Source organism: Ruditapes philippinarum, unplaced genomic scaffold, assembly GCF_026571515.1.
Source record: "Ruditapes philippinarum isolate M1 unplaced genomic scaffold, ASM2657151v2 ctg14297_1_1_1_1, whole genome shotgun sequence".
Classification (NCBI taxonomy): domain Eukaryota; kingdom Metazoa; phylum Mollusca; class Bivalvia; order Venerida; family Veneridae; genus Ruditapes; species Ruditapes philippinarum.
The window spans coordinates 14,636-37,824 of NW_026863037.1; the positions used below are offsets into that span (position 1 = coordinate 14,636).

Consider the following 23,189-nt stretch of genomic DNA (forward strand, 5'->3'; position numbering starts at 1 on the left):
GTCGAGTCTTTTCCCAGGGACTTTTATTATACCCTTATGTTTGATTATCATGGAACTTACCATGTTTTATACTTTGTAGCTTCTTATTTGAGGACACACCCGAAGATGACACGGGCCCTCTACACGTATGTCCATGGCTAAAGGGTGACGCATGCCCTTGTTCAGGATCCTATCAACTGTGCCAACACTGTAGGAAGTACAGTTACGCTTGATAAGATTTTATACAAGACGCCCGCCATTGTGACGAATTTTTGGTCAACAACGCCACCACTTTATTGAAGCATCATGACAGAAACTTTACGGGAGAAATAGACTGAGATACGTTGATAGTGTTTGTTTGCGCAGTGACTTATCATAGTAGCTTATCATATATAATCATTTTTCATTTATAAATATTCATTTCTGTAAATAAATTTGTATATATTTTTCTGTTCTGAGTTGTTGGTTGTTTAGATAGCAATTGTGGTCGGCCTGGTATCCCATCGTAGTTCCTATTGTGACACAAATAATTCTGCAAATATTGCAGACAGAGATATGCAATTTAGCAAAATGATGTACATTGTTACTATAAAAAAGTATTGTAAATTTCAAATGAATATCTCAAGCACTAATTGAGATATTTGACTTTACAAAAAACTTTAACCAAAATTTCTAAGTTTTCAAAGGGGCATAATTCTGTCAATATTGTACGCAGAGTTATCCAACTTGGTCAATCTGATGTACCTTGTTACTATAAATAAGTATTGTAAGTTTCAATTGAATATCTCAAGCAATAATTGAGATATTTGTCTTTACAAAAACTTTAACCAAAATTTCTAAGTTAAAAAGGGGCATAATTCTGTCAATATTGTAGGCAGAGTTATGCAACTTGTCAATCTGATGTACCTTATTACTATTAATAAGTATTTTAAGTTTCAATTGAATATCTCAAACAATAATTGAGATAATTTGTCTTTATAAAAAACTTTAACAAAATTTTCTAAGTTAAAAAGGGGCATAATTCTGGCAATATTGTAGATAGAGTTATCCAACTTGTCAATCTGATGTACCTTGTTACTATAAATAAGTATTGTAAGTTTCAATTGAATATCTCAAGCAATAATTGAGATATTTGACTTTACAAAAAACTTTAACCAACGCAGACGCCGACGCGGACGCTGACGCCGACGCCGGGGCGACTACAATAGCTCTCATATTCTTCGAATAGTCGAGCTAATAAAAAGGAAAACTATTTATCAAGCAGGATTCTAACATATTCAGTTCTAAATTTACATTACATGAAGACAGGTGAAGCATTCACGATTACAAATAAACAGAGACAAAGTCCTGGACTTCTAATGAACCAATGAATCGATTGCCTTATGCTGATGTCATACGTATGTTGGCCATTGCTATATTTTAAAAGGTCGTTCCAACCACTTATTTTTCTTCCTGTATGCCACATTTTTATTTTAGGAGTATTTGATATAATATAAAACATAAGACTCGCATTGATAGCACTTACGAGCATTAGATGAGTCGATCTCTTAGCTTTGGATTAAACTATCCAATGTTTTCAGGTATTCGGCTTTTGGAAACTGCTCGGATATGGAAGAAAAAGGCATATTGCAAAAACGCTTGCTTTATAAAACTTTTCTTCTAATGATTGCTCAAATTTGAAATTTTGCAGCATGAATCTAGAGTTGAAAAAAAACATAAATTTATGTTTAACCTAAACAAATGACGATGAATATAGTACCTTTTTTCTATTGATGATTTAGTTGATTCTATAAAAAAATCCCGTCGGCCGAGATGAAATTTCCTACCAATTCCTCTATCACCCAATCCCTTGAAATATTTTTTAATTTACTAGTATTATAACAATAAACTTGAAAAGGGTAATGGTTATTTTCAAAAAAAAACTGCGATGAGGGACACAAGCGTTGAAATTGATATATGTTGCCTGTATTTATGTCATTTACCAATTATCAAATTTGAAACAGTACTTAAAATTGTGTGTCTGTTAGTTTCATAATAATAAATAAATGTGTATTTAAATAATTTGATTATTTTTCCTATTGCAGAATCTTCTTCATCCCTTTTCCGGACGACGGAAATGGTCTCTAAATTAGCATGGATGTTTGAAATTTGACTGTTTGTTATTACACCAGTAACAAGTTTTGTAATCACAGAATTAGCTGTAATTCGCAGAGAGACTAGAACTGATTAACTTTGTGTGGCATGTAAAAGGTTACGACAAGTTAAAGCCATTTTGATTCTGCATCATCAGAGCGATCTGTATAATCGTCTCATTTCATGGCTAAAACAGTGATATAACGGCACAGACAGCGTTTCAGGTTCAGGGTTGAAAAGTTTTATGTGTGGAAAGAGTGTAGCAAATCAGCGTTTAGAATCCTGATAGGATAACTTCGTAGACAAGATTGCACTGGTGGATTTCATTTTTCAAGGATCTTATTGATTTCAAAGTTTGGATATAACAAATCGTGTACACATTGAATGCTTAAAAAATTGTTCAAGCAGAACACTATACACAAAAGAATTTTGAAATACCTTTCGGAAGACCTGATATAATGTATTTTGTACCTGGAATCTATGGTGGTCATAACTTTAGTCATCGTGTTGATCAAGAAAACATACAGATATGCCAGAACTTTATGGATCACTTAAACGGCCTCATTATAACGTAACCGAAAATCTTGTTCGAGTGTTGTCTTCGAATAACAGAAAGCCTTTGACAGCTATTAAACGAATCGTTAACATGGTACAGTTGAGTTCACACTAAAGTTAACATGGTACAGTTGAGTTCACACTAAAGGTTACACAGTGTTCAAAGTGCACTAGTAGTGCACTACTAGTGCACTTCATAAGTGCACTTTGTAGTGCACCAGACCTATTATATGTATCAAGCAGTTACCTTTTATTTCAATGAATAGCAACTTGACTTTTACAAAAAGATAGATAAATATAGATATCTGTTTAATAGTTTTCATAATACATTTGAATTTGTGAATATTGGATTTTGTAAAATATGGCGTAAAATATTAGAACAATAATTTTTCAATGTCATTAATTTTACTGATTTTGTACTTTAAAACTTAATTGTTAGAATAAGTAAATATAAGCAATTATAACTTTAATTGATATTCTAATATGGATTCTATTTTATTATAATCTGGTAATGAATTATGAAACATTGAAATGCAAATTAAACAAAATTCAGTCAGTTTTTTTTTTTTGGGGGGGGGGGGGGGGGGGGGGGGGGGGGGGGGCAAATTATACCAATATAGTTATTTATATCTTAACTTATGGTTGTTTAAGTTAAAGGTAATAATTTTAAGCATTTAAATAGCCTTTAATACATTAAAGAATTAATTTGTTTATAAATGGCCTAAATTTTGTCAATTTTATCTCATTTATAATCTTTCTTACCTTAAACTGAGAATAACCTAAGATTAATATAAATTATATATATTATTCTTAAAATAAACATTTATATATAGTGGTGGTACTATGTATGAAATGTGGATTAAGTATTGATATGTGTGGATTTAGTATTGATATGTACCTGTGGGACACTAGTATACCTTCACTGACATGGATATTAACAAAAAGATTAGAAAATCTTTCAATTCCATTTGTGAGACGACACCAATCTTTTTTCTTTTTTTCATGCATTGTAACATAATTATGCTATATGATTATTTTTATAAGTTTATTATAAACTGCAAAAATATTTCAGTTTTCTTTTTGTACTACTTAAGTGTAATGAAATTTATTTGCACCTTAAACATCCAGAGAATACAGAATTTACATTGCCTACTTATATTTATCATCTGCCTTTTGTTATTAACCCTGAGTGGCTCTCTTATCAGCAGGGTACTATATTAAAACACCAATACACAGCATGACTTTTGACACTTTAATCTTCTGTAACTGTTTTCTGCTCATGTGTGATATTTTATATAAAAAAAAAACAACAGATCTGCATTAAAGTGAAAAGGAAGTTGCGAAAGTTTTATAATCATGTACAATGTATTTAAATATTTTCTTTAAAATATATTATTTTCTAAATGTGTTAAAACTGACAAGGCTAATATGTCAAATCTATAATAGAAAAAAATAACATTTCCCAGTTCAGAAACTAAAAGATGCTGCAAATTTTAATGCAGAATTGCAAGAAATGTGAATAAATATTGATATGAGGTCTTTCTAGAATAGTTCAAACACTGATATTGATTTTTAAACCAGTTTTTTATGATAAGATAAGAAAATTCAACTTCAAAGACAATAATGACAATAATATCCAACATGCGTTTATGCCATTATGATTATTTTTTACATTTGATTATACAAAAATTATAGTCATTTATCTATGTCTTACATGTATTTTGGAAAAAAAAACAGGAAATTTTAAATAAATATTGCATTATAATCTGCATTTTTGTTATATACCCCGAAGCCCTCTTATCAGCAGGAGACTAGTTTAATGAAAACAGTCGCTCTCAGAAAAATACCAATACACAGCATGACTTGAGACTTTCCTCTTGTATAAAAGCATTCCCTTTCTACATTAAATTTTTAATATAGAAATCTTGAATAAAGTTATCAATTTTATTTATTTCATGGAAAATTTTAATTATTTAAATCTTTAAAAATTATGCAAGCATTTCATGGTTGAAAAACATAATATCACAGTGTATGGATTGTTTTAAAATCAATGAATTAATATTCTCTTTCAAGCTTGAACATGAGGAATGGCCTCTTAAGTTATATATATTATTATGCAGAATGGCAAGAAATGTGAATAAATGGATAAATATAGAAAATTCCGCTTTAGAGACAATCATATCTAATACGAATTTATGCCATTATGATTTTTTTTGTATATTTGATTATACAAAATTATGGTCATTTATCTATATGACTAACTAGCCTGAGTGCCAACGCCTGATGAATCCCAGACTTATGTCACACATGCATTTTGAGAAAAACAGGAAATTTCAATGCATACTTATAATCTGCAAAATTTACTGTTCTTTGTTATTTACCCTGAGGCCCTCTTATCAGTGGTATAATAAAAAAGTCCCTCTCAGAAAATACCAATACACAGCATGAACTTGAGATTTTCCTCTTCAATAAAAGTACAATTGTATTCCTTTATACATTAAATTTTTAATATTGAAATCATGAATAAAGTTATTTATTTTATGGATACATATTTTAATTATTTATATCTTAAAACATATGCAAAGCATTACACCAGTTTGAATACTAAATTATGACAGTACATTTGAGATTGTTTTTAAAATGAATGTATTTTTAATATTCTCTTCAATATTGAACGTGAGGAATTGTCTCTAAGTTATATATTATAAGAAATAATATTTAGCTTAAATATAAACCTTTCCTTTGATTTGTTTGAGCTTATGAAAAAAAAGTTTATGTTATTACAAACTAAATTTATTGGGCCCGAATTATCACATTGATTTTCCCATTTGTACACTAGAAAAATTGAAATACATGGCCATTAAAAAAAGCTTTAAAAACACTAATTTAATTATCCATTACGGAGCATATTTAAATTTAACCTTATTAATTCTATAAATTTGATTTTAAGGGGTATTATTTTACACTTACAGTTAAATACTGGTTAATAAAAATATGATTACAATAAATAAAAAAAAAATTTAAGCTTTAACATGATATCACCTAAAATGTTAAAACTGCTGATTTTAAAATTTACTTATTAATATTCATGAATAGGCCATATATATTCCCAAAGTTTTTTTTCTTACAGCAACTTAACAATGGATGCCCCCTGTCACTTGATATGCAATTATCCAATAAACTATTTAGGTGTCATCTTCCCTGGCCAGCCTGGTCATATGGTCTAGTGCACTAGAAGTGCACACGGTGTGCACTTCTAGTTCAGCTGTAGTGCACTAGAAGTGCCCAAGGGTGGGAAGTTTTGTGTGAACTCAACTGTACCTTAATTTTTTACAGCAAATCTGGCATCGCCCTTTAAATTCAATGAGAAAATAAATTTGGTTCCTGTAGATAAACCATGAAATAAGTGAACGTGTAAAAACAAAAGAAATTATTTTAATTTGTGAATAGGTGTGAACATTACAAAAAATTCATGACGTTTTGCTTTTTTCGTTAGGTAGCAATTGTGATAGCTATTTAACTGGAATTTTTAAATTCAGTTTAATGAAACTATGCAATATATCGTACCATGTAAACATACTACAAAGTTTTGATATGGAATGCATTTTTCTTGTAGTGTCTAAGAACATACGGTGAGGTTCCTGTAATTATATATAATTATATGTCGTTATATTGTAGAGTGGACTTACATGTGCACATGCAATAGCACCAACAACTTTGAAATCACACTCCCTTTGGTAACCAACCAGTCTTTTTTCAAATATTGCAATATTATTTTTAATAAGTGTGGTATCAAATAAGGAACAAGATTTTTTACAACAAATAAACTTTTATTTTCAATTTATCACATTTTCAAATATAAAAAAAAACAATAACAAAAATAGAGCAAGGACATCTATATAATAAAAAAAAACTTAATAGAAAATGCATAAATTATTTCTAAATGTAAAAAAAAATATTTGGAAAGTTACAATATTCTATCACATTTTTTCTAACTGAACAATATTTCAGGATGCTGAAAGTCATAATCACCAACATCCACAGCCCTTTTTTAAGTAAACTTATAACAATATTATATAATCCTTGTTCAGCAGAAATTGCGATTTTCTGCAAATAATTGCTGCTTTGAAGTTTTCAAAATTTAACTTTACAAACAACATTCATCTAAATTTGTGTATTGCAACCTTAGTGCAGTAACAGGTTAACTCCTTATAAAATTCAATAGGAGTTAACCCGTTACTTCACTAAGGTGGTAATATAAGACATAGAAAATGATCAAGATAGTGACAATATCTGGTTCTAGGATAATTGCGATTTGTATTATGCATTGTTCAATGGTAATTATCAGCAATTAAGGGCACAGCAATTATCCGTTTACCACAATATTTTACCCTATACTATTAAAGTAGTCAAATAACTTAATAAACATGTTCCATTTTGAATGCAAAACATCTTTAACACTGTTTAAGTAGGGAAAAAATTAAAATATTAGTATTGAAATACTGAAAATTGAGTTAACAACAGACAGTATAGTGTTGTCTGATTAGATAAAAAGAATTCACATGGTGACCTAGCTTAAAACTGATGGCATAAACCTATCAATATAGTCAACAGCATCCATGCTGCTTAAGAATCCTGTTAAGTGGTTTCTTCAATTTGAATTAAATTTTGTCATAACTCATAACAAATAGCTTTAGGGAAACAAATCATTTATCATACAGTTTGCTTAATAGTAAACTATTAAAAAACTTTGAGAAATAAATAATTCTATATTTCAAAACTGTATCTAAGTTCATATCAACATATTTTTCTTCTTTTTTTTCTTCATCTATTAACTTGGTCAAAATTTTTAGTTTTTTTTTAAGTATTTACTATTTTCAACAATATGCTTCCCCTGTAAAATAAACAAATGATGAAATAACATATTCTATTCCAAAACACTCAAACAGGAAGAAAAGTGGCGATTAGTTTCTTATCTTTATCAAAATGCACCAGAAAATCACCATTTTATATATACATATTGAAGGGAAAAACTATGAAATCAAAGTTTCTAGTTTTTTATTACTTTTTTTTTTCAATTTGTGTAAATTTCAATTCATAAAAAAAATTGAAAAATGTATTGCATTTAATCAAAACTATTTTTATCCATAGCTTAATTAATACATTGAATACTCCCGTTGTACACCTCAAGGAAAAGCAACACCATAATAGTCGTGTCCTTTTGAATTGAAACATTTATATGAGCATAGCAAAGCACGCACAGGAACAAGTCCATTTAAGTTTTTCAGTCTGAGGTCCTGGAATTAAAAAAATAGACACAGTCTAATCATATTTATAAACAAGATACCATCATTATTAGAGTAAGACTAAAAAAGGTGTTGGAGCACCTCATTAAATACTGCATTCCGGCCAAGGCCCTTGAATGATTTAATGCTTAAATCTCGCCTTTTTAGTCAAAGGAATGAACTTTCAACGTCTAATTCATCTCTTCACACCGATATATGACAATGAACCAAAGATGTAAGAATCTGTGCAAACAAGAGCTGTCACAGGAGACAGCGAAGCTCGACTAATAAAATACTGGACGCAGTAAGGAGGACAAAACTATGAAAGAAAAATCAATTATGTATAATTATGTATTAAGTTATAGTAAAAAAATAATATTTGTTAACATAAATTCCAAGATCAAGGGGAATAATTCTAGAAATAGTCATGCTAGAGTTATGGACCTTGTCACACAACATTTGTGTAATGATAAGAAATATATATTTGAAGTTTGAAGTAGATACCTTAAAAAGAAGTTATTATATTTCTTAAAGAAAATCCTAAGTTCAAAGAGAGATAAATGTGTAAATATTGCTTCAAGAGTTATGAAAATTGTCACATAAAATGTAATTGATGATAAGGAATAAGTATTTGAAGTTTGAGGTGGATACCTTTAAAAATAAAAAAGTTATAATAAAAAATAACATTTTTCTAGTAAAAAAATCTAAGTTTATGGGGAGATAATTCTTGCAATATTGGTGCTAGAGTTATGAACCTTGTCACATAAGATGTGGATGATGATAACGTAAATATATTTGATGTATGAAGTTGATCCCTTTAGAAATAAATAAGTAACAGTAAAAAATAATATTTTTTATGGAAAATTCTAAGTTCAAAGGGAGATAAATCTGAAAATATTGGTGCTAGAGTTATGAACCTTGTCACATAAGATGGGGATGATGATAACGTAAATATATTTGAAGTATGAGGTTGATCCCTTAAGAAATAAAGAAGAAACAGTAAGAAATAGTACTTTTTTGAGGAAAATTCTAAGTTCAAAGGGAGATAAATCTGAAAATATTGGTGCTAGAGTTATGAAACCTTGTCACATAAGATGGGGATGATGATAAGGTACATATATTTGAAGTATGAGGTTGATCCCTTAAGAAATAAAGAAGTAACAGTAAAAAATAGTATTTTTTAAGGAAAATTCTTAGTTCAAGGGGAGATAAATCTGAAAATATTGGTGCTAGAGTTATGAACCTTGTCACATAAGATGTGGTTGATGATAAGGAACATATATTTGAAGTTTGAAGTTGATACCTTAAGAAATGACAAAGTTATAGTGAAAAATATTTTACTGCACCAAAACTTTAATCTAAAATCTGGACGCGGACGCCGGGGCGAGTAGGACAGCTCTCCATATACTTCGTATAGTCGAGCTAAAAAGCAATATTTTCCTACTTTGTGGTCATGATTTCTGCAAACATCTATCATTTATTAGACTAAGGTACTGCTCCAACACTGTAGTGAGTTAACATCTCAATTATTATACTGTTATAATGAAAATATAAACGTCAACATATGATTTTATTAACAAGTGATTATTGGTTCGAGCCCTTATCGGGTCACGACCATTTTTCTTCATATGACACCAGTAGAGGTTGGTTCCATAAGTGGACTCGAAATAAATTACTATAAGTTGCAAGAACTTGTTTCGCAATTGAGCTAAAATAAATATGTTTAAACCAAACAAAAAAGGAGGCATGAATGATTTCAGTTGACAAAACTTACTGATTTTGCATCAACAAACTTGACACACTCCAGCCACGTGTTGAGGAAAGACTCTCCACACACTGCACATCTACTGGCCTGTGCTAACATCTCACGTATCTGTGGATAGTGTTTTATTGCACGTCTCAAGTATGACCACCTGTTAAATTTTAAAACATTAAGCTGAATTAATAAATAATGTTTAAACTGTCATTTCTTTGTACATTATAATAAGAAATAAAATGTAAAAAGTATATAAGATGTAAATAAAGAACATGTTTATTCATGACAGACTTATACGAAATATTAATTTTCAACAATTTAAAATTTGCAAATATCAAGTATATCTTCCTGTTTAAATTTTAATGACAAGCTTAATGAAATAATATACATGTATATACATTAACACAAATAATGCTTATACTATCATTTCTTAATACATTATATACATAACGTACATGTATATTGACATGAAAGTGTAATAAGAAATTTCCTATTATTATGATTTGTCCATTACAATTAAAATTAAAAAAGAATTTTTAACAGGTTTTACTGTCTCCTGCAATTCTAACTGAAGGTCTTTTTCAAATGATATTCGGCAAATTATTAACCATTCACCAAAGTCACTTTAAAAGAAATTGTGTTTTCTTTGTTCTTCACAAACGCCTGTGGGTGCAGGTGCATAAAAATGGGTAATTCATGATTTATGATACAAACAAAGGTGATTAAATATCTTAATTTAAATGGGAAGCCCAAATGTCCAAAATAAAGGTTACAGCAAAAGCATAAAAATTATGAGCAACAAGTTGCAGACACAGGGGTTCAGCAGATTTGTTTTGCCAATAATGGTCAAATTATCATAGAATAATCTCCATTTGATCATCAAGACATACCCATTTACAATATCGTCACCTTAGTGCAATAATTGGTTAACTCCTATTAAACTTAGAAGGACTTAACCTGTTACTGCACGGTGATGATAAATAATATATACAATATATTTATATGTACTGAAAGTCATTGAGAATATTTGAGAATGGCGCCTTATGTAGATTTAACGCCGTCTTTGACATTTGATCTGTGCCGCGATTCACATAGTTGCCATGGTATTTTCGGCATATTTTTGTTGTTTGTTGATATTTTTCTCTGTAAATTTGTGAAAATGTTTCAATTATATGGGTTTATAACATTAAAATATCAGATGCATACCTATTTTACTTAGCTTTTAAACAATCTTGTCACAGAATATTGGGACAACCCACGTATATATTATATATAGTAAACAGGTGCTGGAAAGTAATTTTGTTCTTGATGATCAAAGGGAGATTACTTCATGATAATGTGACCATTACTGGCAAGACGAATGTGTTGAATGCCTGTGGTCACAGGCAAAGCACTAGATGACTGATAAATAAAAAAAAATTAAAAAAAAAAACATTAAAAAAAACACCAAAAAACATTTATACTATCCACCACAAAAAAAAATCTTGAAAATAAATAGGTTTACAGACTTAAAACATATTTAATAAGTTTGGCCAGACTGCATGGTTCAGATGGTGAAGACAGACTGGCATGGCTGGCAGCACCTGGCAAATCTAAGTGAAATTAAAACACAAACTTTTATCCATTTCACTTCATATCAATCTGTTTAAATCAAATACATGAACACTGCCTCCCAAGAATTTGTGCTTGCTGTCTTTCAAAAATATTTCAATAGCATTGTAGCAGGCATTTACTTCTGAACAAGTACCTGGGTCCATGAGTATAAAGAAATTTTTTAACCTCAAACTCCGATATCAAGCATTTGATTGGTCAGAAACAAGCACAGAATGTGCATTGACCAATGAAAATCCTGAGTTCTGGGATCGGTCTCATAAAAAGTTATATAACTTCGAGGCCAGGTCTTAGAAAAATAGTTAGAGAACCTCAAGGTAAGGTCTTAGAAAAAAAAGTTATAAAACTTCAAGGCAGGGTCTTAGAAAAAAGTTATATAACCTCAAGGCCAGGTCTTAGAAAAAGTTATAAAACTTCAAGGCAGGGTCTTAGAAAAAAGTTATATAACCTCAAGGCCAGGTCTTAGAAAAAGTTATAAAACTTCAAGGCCAGGTCTTAGAAAAAAGTTATATAACCTCAAGGCCAGGTCTGAGAAAAAAGTTATATAACCTCAAGGCTGGGTCTTAGAAAAAAAGTTGTATAACCAGGTCTAGTGTAAGATGTGAAATTTGATAACTGTCATGCTAAAAATACAATATTCAACTAATTTCTTGCAAAGAACATTTGCCATTAAGCTGAGTGTTTTTCAGGTGTTTTTTCTATGATATCAGTATTTTATGCTAGTTGTTGTAATTTACTTAAATTAAGAATTTATTTTTGACTATTAACAATCAAAATTTCTAACATTATGAATTTATGATATAAAATGAATTGCTATATGCCATAAAAATATATTACATGTATTAGGACAGACGTGCTTAACATATAATGGGTACAGTACCAATGCCCTTAAAACATGGAGATTTATGGGAGACAGTGTATATAAAATGGATGACACACAAATCACAAAACATGTTACTTGGTTAAACAAACATCATTCAAAATACCTCTTGTCTGGGCGTCTATTTGAAAGCAATAACAAGAATATAAACATATTCATAAGACTAATCAAATAAGTGTCAATTAAAAAGCCAGCAAAATAAAGTCTTACAACCAAATATTAAAAAATTGTCAGTCATGTTACCTTTTCATATTATAAGTTAGTTAATTAACAGTTAAAAACAGTATTACTAAAATATAATTTCATCAAGATTCAAGTCTAGATTTAAAAAAAATCATCAAGTTATTTACTTAAGTGAAACCTTTATAATCTACATGTATAAAGCTTTAAATAAAACATGTACAGCTCTAAAATAAAATATCATTTATCTAAAAGCATTCACTGACTGTTATATATTTCATAAAAATTAAGTGTTATATTTAATGATATAAAGATTGAATGGGTTAATTTATATATCTATATCAACCACTGGCAGCTGATGGCCAAGTGGTTAATGCATCCTTAAAGTAATCAAATGATTGCAAACACCTTCAGAGGCAAGATGTTGTTGCCTTGAGCAAGAAACTTAGCAATTGTTGCTCAGTTGGTTCAAGGAACGGAGTCAAAAGTGTGTCTATAAGCTTATAGCTTCCGTAACACAATCAAACTAATATAAATTCTGTATAAACCAAATATTAAGCTGATCATTGTTTTGTCATCTTAGTACAACTGCTTATGAATAAACAAGCATTTACAGAAGTACAATATATAACATTGTTTGGATACACTGTGTGTTTTTTATAGCATTGTAAACCATTATCCTCATGTCATCAAAATAGTATATGTATATGTGGCCATACCTATGCAATGGATTCTAACATAAATGCGGTATATATAATCTTTTAGAGGCATCTAAATTTCATGAATATAAAAATCATCTATAATGATAAAGAAAGCCTCATATAAAAGTTCTGCATAGTTACATATTGAAATTATCTTTGCTGTTTATTCTTAATAAAACAAACATTTTTGCAGCTTTTTTCATAATGACATTTTATATGTAGACCCATGCTGAAAGACAAAGCCCTATATCCCTGATTTTTGGAAACAAGATCTAAGTTGAAGACAGATTTTTTAAAATACTATTTTTCAAAGTTAATATTAAAATGATTATGATATTTTCTTAGTGATGTTAAATCATCAGACGTATATCAATAAATCACAAAAAGCTCTATACAAGTTTATCTAATACAAATAAAACTAGATCCTTTCTGTTAGAATAAAAATGTCAAATTATAAACGTAAAAAAAAAAAGGGCCATGATGGCCCTGAGGTTGCTCACCTGTATATAGGCCCCCTGGAACGGGGCCAGTTTAAACCCCAGGGCTTTTATTTGAACAAACATGGAAGACACCCATTAGAAGATGTTTCATGATGTTTAGTTTTAACTACACACATATAATGTAAAACCAGCCCCCCCCCCCCCCAGGGCCAATTTTAACCCAAGGGCTTTTATTTGAACAAACTTGGTAGACAACCATAAGAAGATGTTTCATGCTAAATATGTAAGCTCTAGCTCATTGGGTTTTTTAAAAGAAGATTTTTATGTTTTTACTAAACAAATATAGTTAAAAACATTGACACCCCAGAGGCGGGGCCAGTTTTGACCCCAGGGCTTTTATTTGAACAAACTTTGTAGACACTTACTAGAAGATGTTTCATGCTTAATATCTAAACTCTAGCTATTTGGATTTTTTCAAAGAAGATTTTTAAATTTTTGCTATACACATATAAGGAAAATCAATGACCCCCGGGGCCAGGCCAATTTTGACCCAAGGGAATTTATTTGAACAAACTTGGTAGACACCTATTAGAACATATTTCATGCTAAATATCTCAGCTCTAGCTCTTTGAGTTCTTTAAAAGAAGATTTTTTAAGTTTTTACTATATATGCATATAGGGAAAATCAATAACCCCCTGGGGCGGGGCCAATTTTGACCCCAGGGCTTTTATTTGAACAAACTTGGTAGACACTCATTAGAAGATGTTTCATGGTAAATATCTTAGCTCTAGCTCTTTGGGTTCTTTAAAAGAAGATTTTTTAAGTTTTTAATATATGTATATAGGGAAAATCAATGACCCCTGGGGCGGGGCCAATTTTGACCCCAGGGCTTTTATTTGAACAAACTTGGTAGACACTCACTAGAAGATGCTTCATGCAAATATCTAAGCTCTAGCTCTCAGGGTTTTTTAAAAGAAGATATTTAAAGTTTTTTCTTTTGGTTGCCATGAGTTCTGCATGGAATTAAATTCTTTGAACAATTTTTAAAGGTGACCACCAAAGGAACATTCCTGTGAAGTTTGGATGAAATTGGCTTAGTGGTTTATGAGGAGATGTCATTTAAAGTAAAAGTTTACGGACAGACGACGGACGGACGGACGCCGGCCGGACGCCGGACGAAAAGCGATCACAAACCGACGTCCGGACGCCGGACGAAAAGCGATCACAAAAGCTCACCCTGTCACTTTGTGACAGGTGAGCTAAAAAGAGAAAAAAAAAAGAAATTAAATTGACCATGACCAGTTTTAAAATACATTTCAAAATATTCATCATGATTAAAGTTACCATGGCAATCTACGTACTGATATCAAAGCTATTATGATTAAACTTACCATGGCAATCTATGTACTAATGCTATCTACTTACGGAAGATTTTTTGTCCTAAGATATTTACATATCATTTCAAAACAGTTTGAAAACATCTGAAATCTTAGCTTATTTTCCATGACGAAATGTACATAAAAAAAATTGTACATTTACAATTAACATCCTAAAATATTTCTTGTCTGAATTATATGAATTGACACTTGTTGATAAAAAGGGTATCTAGACCAAAATACTTTTGTTGGGCAGCATTTAGAGTTAAGTTACTGAGAGAACAAGATACCACACAGGTAAAACAGTGTCTGTTAAATGCCATTTTATGAAATTGTCACAGACATACCAATGGAACATAGGCATCACATACTATGTCTTTCCTCACTGGTGGCACAAAAATATTACAGTCACATCAATATTCTCACCAGAGGTAGAAATCTAAACTCATAGACTATTTGTTTTGGCCCAATTCAGTTGTCATATGTATGACATAGTATCTATAGCAACAATAATATGTAACTATCATTTCTGCACAAATGTTATCATTCTTATAATAGAATGATTTTGAAAAAATCTGCTCAAGATTCTTCAAAATCTCTAACCCTAGGCACAACAATCATTATAAGTATTTCAGCTATGGTGCAAACTAAATCACTCTTGGTTTACTTCAGATTCAAATAAAATTATGTGTTATACTACTGAAATCATATTTACCTGTCTTTTAACTCTTTCATCACATATCTTGCACATACTTCCTGGAAAAAAATACATATATATACATTGTTTAAATTTTGAAAAATGAAAAAATGAAATGTATGTTTCTTCAACATGCAAGATAACTTTAATGGTTTAGTGATATAAAGAAAGCCCATGATGTAAGGTTTTAGCTTAAACCTTCAATATAATAACTACAAAAAACAAAAGCTGTCTGTAGGCAGCATGAGCAACTATTCTCAGTGCTTGATAGAGAAACAAGAGCCTGCATATTGTAGAATTTTCAAGTTCAAAAAGGCCCAATATTCTGTCCAAATGTATGTAAGAGTTATTGGCCTTTGACAGTGACCTCCTATTATGATCTCAAACAACTGTGTGAAGTTTTAACCCATTCCCTTCACTAGTATTGGAGGTAATAACTTGCACGCAAAAACTTAACCAAAGTTTGACACTGGCGCCTGGGTAAGTACAACAGCCCTCCCTTTTCTTTCGAATAGTCAAGCTTAAGCTAACAAGGCTTATTATTACTAAGTTGGCATAACTCAAATATCAGTGGCACCATCAAGAATGCGGTGTCACGACTGGAAAATATAAGTTTCAGGAATGTGTTTACAGTAAGTAATTTATGCTGAATGAAAGTAGTATAGTAGTATAAAATGGGGATAATGCTCACCTTCAATGAGAGCACCTCCTCCTCCTGGACTGAGTGTACAGGTAAGTGTTGTAATAAAGGATTCTCCTCACAAAACATATCCTTCAACGGAATATTGTGTAACTGAAATACAAACATCATGTAGAAATATCTTATTCTTGTAGAAATATCTTATTCATGTAGAAATATCTTATTCATGAAGCAATATCTAATTTTAAAACATCAAATGTTCTGAGTCCAAAAATTTAGGAAGCAAGACCAGAGAAACTAAGTTGATTAAGTAGAACACCTATCATTGTTTTTTGTTTTATCTTTTAAAATTCAACCACTCAGATAAAGAACAATTCAAAAGTTGGTGTGGAAAAAATAATTCATAATTAGATTAATCACAAATAGACACATATATTCAGTTATATTTCCATATTTCTGTAAGTTAAAACAGGAAAAGTAGTTAAAAATTACAGGTTACCTCAGTTGGAAATATTCGCCAAGTCATTGGCTGCAATATCTAATGTTCTAAGTTTGTAACATTTTCCAATACTCTGAAAATAACACATAAATAATAGTTTATTACATGTTATATATATATGTACATCAATTCATATATTTTTGATGATTATTGGACGGAGATCTACAGTGGTTGTGAAGATTATGGTTTTGAAGTCATAATCTTGATCAGAACTTTTCATACAGGACAATAATTCACTCATAATCTGATTATATAAGTAGGGGTCTTGCATAGCAACTTGCAATGATGTTGCCAAAAACCTTAGTGCAAGTAACAGGTTAACTCTATTGAATTATATAAGGGGTTAATCAGTAACCGCACTTAGGTGACAATATATGAAGTCTCAATTTTATACCCTTAATAGCTGATAGATCATGTAAGCATCAACATTAACCAGGAATTCTCCATGTTCCCAAGGTGCTATTATTCACTCAAATCTATTCTGAGTGACAAATTGCCTATAAATGAGCCGCGTCATGAACAAAACCAACATAGTGCGTTTGCGACCAGCATGCATCCAGACCAGCCTGCGCATCCGCGCAGTCTGATCAGGATCCATGATGTTCGCTTACCAACCCTATCACAAGAAGAAAAACTGATAGCGAACAGCATGGATCCTGATCAGACTGCGCGGATGCGCAGGCTGGTCTGGATGCATGCTGTTCGCAAACGCACTATGTTGGTTTTGTCATGACGCAGCTCATTTATAGGCAATTTGTCATGATGCGGCTCAAATATGCAGTGACGGCATTGCCGAGTGGAGTGAGTGGATGAAACATTGTTGGGACCAGTAATAAAATGATCGCTAGCTGCTGGGTTCAAACCCTGTTCGGTGTAAGTTTTTGTGTCCTAGAACAAGAAACTTCTTGCTCAGTACTGGCTTCTTCCAGGAACGGATTTGAAAAAGTATGTCTTTAAGTTTATAAATTAACTTCCTAACATCTATCAAACTAACATAAAATCTGTTAAATAAATTCTATTTTAAGAACTTAACACATTGCATGTACATAAAATTTTCAGCACTCTTGGGTTGACTGGTAGATTCATTCTAAATGAAAGTGAAAGCTGTTAAATACTCACTTCAGGTAATTCTCGTATTCTGTTCTTTTGTAAATGCAATTTTTCAAGGTTGATAAGAGAAACCCAAATTCTAGTGGGAAGATTTGTTAACTGATTATTTGCAGCATGAAATTCCTCTAGTCGTGTAAGAGCACAAATTTCAACAGGTAAATTCTGTGAGTTCATTGTTATCCTAACACTGAGGAACTGAAGATTTGAATAACCTGTAAAATATACCAGTAATAAAACATAGGTAACAAATAAAATTTGATGTTTTTATAAAATGAATTTAAAAGTGTTGTCACATCACATAAGCGATATTTTAATTCACCAGCAGCCATATGATGAATGTCCTAATGGTTACAAAACTATTTTTCATTTGAAATTTCATTTTTTTCTTTGCAATGCAAGTTTCAAAAATTATGAAATTAAAATTAAAGCAATCTCTTGAATAAATGAATATATTTAAGACAAAAGCTTAATGTAAGTTATAGGAAAAGAAACAAGAGGGCCATAATGGCACTGAGTCGCTCACCAGAAACAACTGCTTTTCAGTGTTGGAAACTTATCCATTGTCAAACTATTTTCTAATATTAAATTTGAGCATAGAAATGTTTTAAACAATAATTTGAAGAAATGCTTAGCCATGAAATGGGGCATTTAAGCTTTAGCTTAAACGGGGCCATCAAAGTAATATGAGTAAACTTGATAAAAAGACTACCCAAGAATGCTACAGACAAAGTTTGATGATCATCCATCAATTAGTTCTGAAGAAAAAGACGTTTAAAGGTATTTCTATTTTGTGGCTTTTAGCCGCCCCTAAAAAGGGGTCAATCAAATTAATATGAGCAAACTTGATAAAAAGACTATCCAAGAATGCTACAGACAAAGTTTGGTGATCATCTATCAAATTACAATGTAGTTCTGTAGAAAAAGATGTCTAAAGGTTTTTCTATTTTTAGCTGTAGAGACCCCTAAAAGGGGGGCCAAATCAAATTAATATGAGCAAACTTGATAAAAGACTACCCAAAAATGCTAACAGACAAAGTTTTGGTGATCATCTATCAATTAGTTCTGTAGTAGAAGAAGATTTAAAGGTTTTTTCTATTTTTAGCTCTGTTACCTAATAAATGGGGGCCAATTGAAATGACAATTAGCCAAAAATTCAAGAAAGATGGGAACTGTCACAAGGATCCTACAGACACAAATTTGAAGTAAATCTGCCCAGTAGTTTCAGAGAAGAAGATTGTTGATGCATGAAGCCGGAGCATCCCCCTTTGATACTGATAGCTCACCCTGAACAATTGGTTCTGGTGAGCTTATAAAAAAGAAATGAGGTGTAACAAACCTGCATATCTCTGGTGGAAGAGTTTTCAAACAGTTTTTGTTTAGATTGAGGAATGTAAGACTTCTTAAACTTGCTGAAATTGTAACAAAAATGCATGTAGATAATTTTAAAAAGCAAACCAATGTGAAAATTTTAGTAAAAAGGCCCAGGGCTCATCCGGAAGGGCGATTCAGGCGAAAACTTCGCCGTGTATATTCCAATTTCGCTCTTCCGATTGATCAAAGAGAAGTCAACATCGCCGATAAAATCTTAATTCCCAAATAGTAATTACTTAGCTATGTAAAGAGCAGAGATTGTATCCGCCCATATGACGACCGCTAATTGTCATTATCCAATCAGAGCGTCGCTTTATACTACCTTCTACCTGTTAAGGCCGAAGCGATAGACCGCCTACTCTAAACAGTAAATAATGAGAGCATCGGCCCGAAACGGTATATATTTTGCGAGTTTAATACGGGATTTGGCGATAATTTATACATTGTTTTTTTCCCCGATTATCTAAACCAAACGTGCAATCTTCCCTAATTGATATACACGATGCACTTCGATGGTGGGTTTTTAAAACCGAGTAAAGGGCGATGTGCAATAGATTTTTTCACGGCTATCACAAAACTGTTAGTCAATTAAAAATAATCAATTTTATTTTGATCAGCGATCGGATTAAAACTTAATCATAGTTTTTGAAAGATTTCAGTCTGTTAACATCAATTTTTACTGTAAAATTGTTATGTCGCTCACGTCATGGCTACAAAGGCGAAATGCCGAAAACCGAGCAGTAAGAAAGTTACTGATTCTGATAGTTACACCTACGCCAAAAATTTTAAGAAAAGCCAAATTCGCAAAAATCTTGCGAATGGTAATTGTTGTAGACAGTGGGGGTGTTTGAACATTGTCTCTTTGTAGAAATGCCAAATTTTGACACAGTTTACGCACGTGGGTAGACATCCCGGCTAAACTACAACATATCGGTCCGTATATCATGACAACAAAATTTGTCAGGGAAAGAAGTGTTCTTATTGTTTCAAATATTCCTATATATTTGTTTTAATGTCGTAAATATGACGCTTAGATTAAGATTTATCAATAATTGTAAAATTTTAAAAAAGCATTATTTAATAAAGATATTTAGCCGAATTTAACGTTCAACTGAAAAAATAAAGGGAGGTAATTAGAAAATTAATTTTCATACCAATTTCTCAGTCAAAATTTTTCAATAAAAATGAATGTATGTAATTTTAGTGATCAAATATAAAATGTGCACAAAATGTTTGAAGTACATATTTTACATATTCTTTGATGTTTGAAAAAATTGTTTATAACATAACTATATGCATATAATCTGACATTACAACATTCTGTACATGTAAGAAATTTCTGTTACCAGAACAGAATAGAACAGATATTATTTAGTCCAATATTAATGTGACTTCATCTTCTTTTAAAGGTGAGGAAAGTATTAAAAGTAAAAAATATGGAAATTGATTTTAATCATCATATCTTTTTCTTACACATTATTATCAACAAATGTACATGAAAATATATAAACACATATTTAGAGAAAGCTTATAAATAGCTGATCAATAGATATCAAAAATAATTTTTTATGTTCATATTTGCACAGCTCAAAAACACTTTAGATGCCATTGCCAGATCTACTACTAAATAATAATCTACTTTTTTAATTTATACCACCATGAATTAATCTACTATTAATTAATAAACTGGAGAGAACTATTATAAGTGATGTGAATTGTGTTATATTATAATTAAAAGGATGTATAGTGCCATGCATGTTAATGCATACACATTGGGTTGTTTCCCTTCTCCCTAATTTTCGCGAGGTCGTCACTTCTCCCTAAAATTTCCCCCCAGGATGAGCCCTGAAGGCATTATTATTTTTCTGAGATGCCTTTTTTGAACAACTTTAATTAATAACTCATAATTATGGAAATATATATGTATGAACACATTTTTTTCAAAATAACTTAGGAACATGAAGTTACAATCAGTTGACAGGCTTAACTTTTGTGGTTTGAATCTTACAAATATCAATATTTCACTACCAGTGGGCTGGGAAATTAAAACAAATAAAAAAATAATCAATGAAGGATAAATTTTACCTTTTTTGGTTTATTAGTATGATGCCTGAAGCGAAATAGGGTAAAATTTAAAAATTAAAGAATTTTGAACCTTTGATTTTTAAAAAGAATTATGGGGTAATCTTTTACTTTACAGAAAAACCTTTGGGGTCAGTGGTGGGGTATTTCGTTGTTGAACAAATGTTTTGCTTTTCTAACCTTTTTCAGATTTCAATAACCTTTTTGGGGTTTTTTCAAAAAGCTGGGTTTCCGGAGTTCAGTATCTGCAACTGTAAGAATTTTTTTTAAAGGGTTTTTTAAAATATATTGTATTTTAAGGGGGTGAAATTGCAAAAAAAAGTTTTTTTCAACCTTAAAAATTTTTAAAAATCGCTTTTTATTCCCCCTTCCCAGAATAGGACTTTGTGTCAAATTTAATGTATAAGTAAAATTCATGAGTGTGACTTGAGTAGTGCTCAAACAATGAATTCCTAGGTTGAGAGGCAGACACCTTAAACCAGGGTTAAATATATGAATAATAATATAATGTTCAATATAACACATTTTAATGTCTAGGAAAAGAGTCCCATGGCAATTTGCATTAATAGATGTAATCATATTATATTTTTTTCAAGTTGACACAAATTGGGCTCTCTTTTGGGTTAAAAAATTGAATGATGTTTACTTTTATCAAACTTTAATTGGATAATTCACCTTGTAGCTTTCATAATTTTAACCTGGAAAAAGTGGGTTAAAAACAATGACGTCTTCCCGTGCTTTATTTTTCCAAATTGAATTTATTTAGTAAGATTTACAGGACTAAATTTTTCCAAAATAGATTGGCCTGAAAAAAATGTTATATCTGAATTACATTTGGTAGAAAAAAATTCTTTGTGAAAATAAATCAGTAAACATTTGCCCTTACAGTGCAGAAAAAGTTCTAGCAGTATGATGAGTCACGTACAGCTAGCCAGGAACACACACAGTTTATCTAGCCGTAATGGCAACTTTTTAAAATTATATGAAAGTCAAAAATGCACATGTTATTTTGTGTCTTTAACCCTAGAAATTGTTAACCAAGAAACAGTGACTTTGTCCTTGTATGTTTTACTTCAATAAAGATGCTTCGCCCATTTTGTCCCCCCAAAAAAAAAAAAGGAATACAAGGAAAATGAAAGCGTTGTCATCTTAATAAAAGTGTCAAAGTTACAATACGCATTATACAAAGTTTCACATTGAACATGTGGTTACTATTTTATGAAATTGAATAAAAAATAGTTTAAGTTATAAAGTTGTTTGTTTTTTATGCTTATAATTTGTTGCTTTAAATTTGTATGAAAAGATGAATTAATTAAATCTTTTTTGTTATTTAAGCAAATGAAAATTAAGTTTAATCATAATGGGCCGCAGAATCTTTTTTATAAGGGAAATAATTTTTAGAGGAATAAAATAAAAGGAAAAATTGAAAAAAAATTTAATTGTGAAAAGCAAAAAAAAATAAGCAAAAAATTTTGAACTGGTATTTTTATTTCTTTAAAAGATAAATATTTAAAAATTAAAGCACAAAAAAAAGCCTTTTAAAAAAAAGCCCTAAAATATAAAATTTTATAATATTTTATATAAGGCTTTTAAATCGAAAATAGGGAAATTTTTGAAAATTTTGAATGCGTTTTACAGAAAATGCAGGGCTTTCCTTAAAGATGGACAGTAATTTGGGGCAAATTATCAAACAAACACCAATTAAATTTTTGGTTTTTCTTTTTTCATTTTTAAAGGTGTTGAAAATTACTTAAATTTAAACAAAAAAATAATATTAAAAAAAATTTAAAAATTTAAAAATTTTAAAGATGTTATTCAAAATGCAAATAAACCCCGCATGGAAAACTGAGATGGGAAACATATTCCCAAATTTAAAAATATTTTAAATGGGCC

The 23,189-nt window shown here is 30.6% G+C and overlaps 1 pseudogene; it reads right to left on the bottom strand.

Moving 5' to 3' along the window:
• Positions 1–7,618: 7,618 nt before the first annotated feature.
• LOC132720967 (leucine-rich repeat-containing protein 69-like) lies at positions 7,619–19,252 on the bottom strand (annotated as a pseudogene).
• Positions 19,253–23,189: the final 3,937 nt, after the last annotated feature.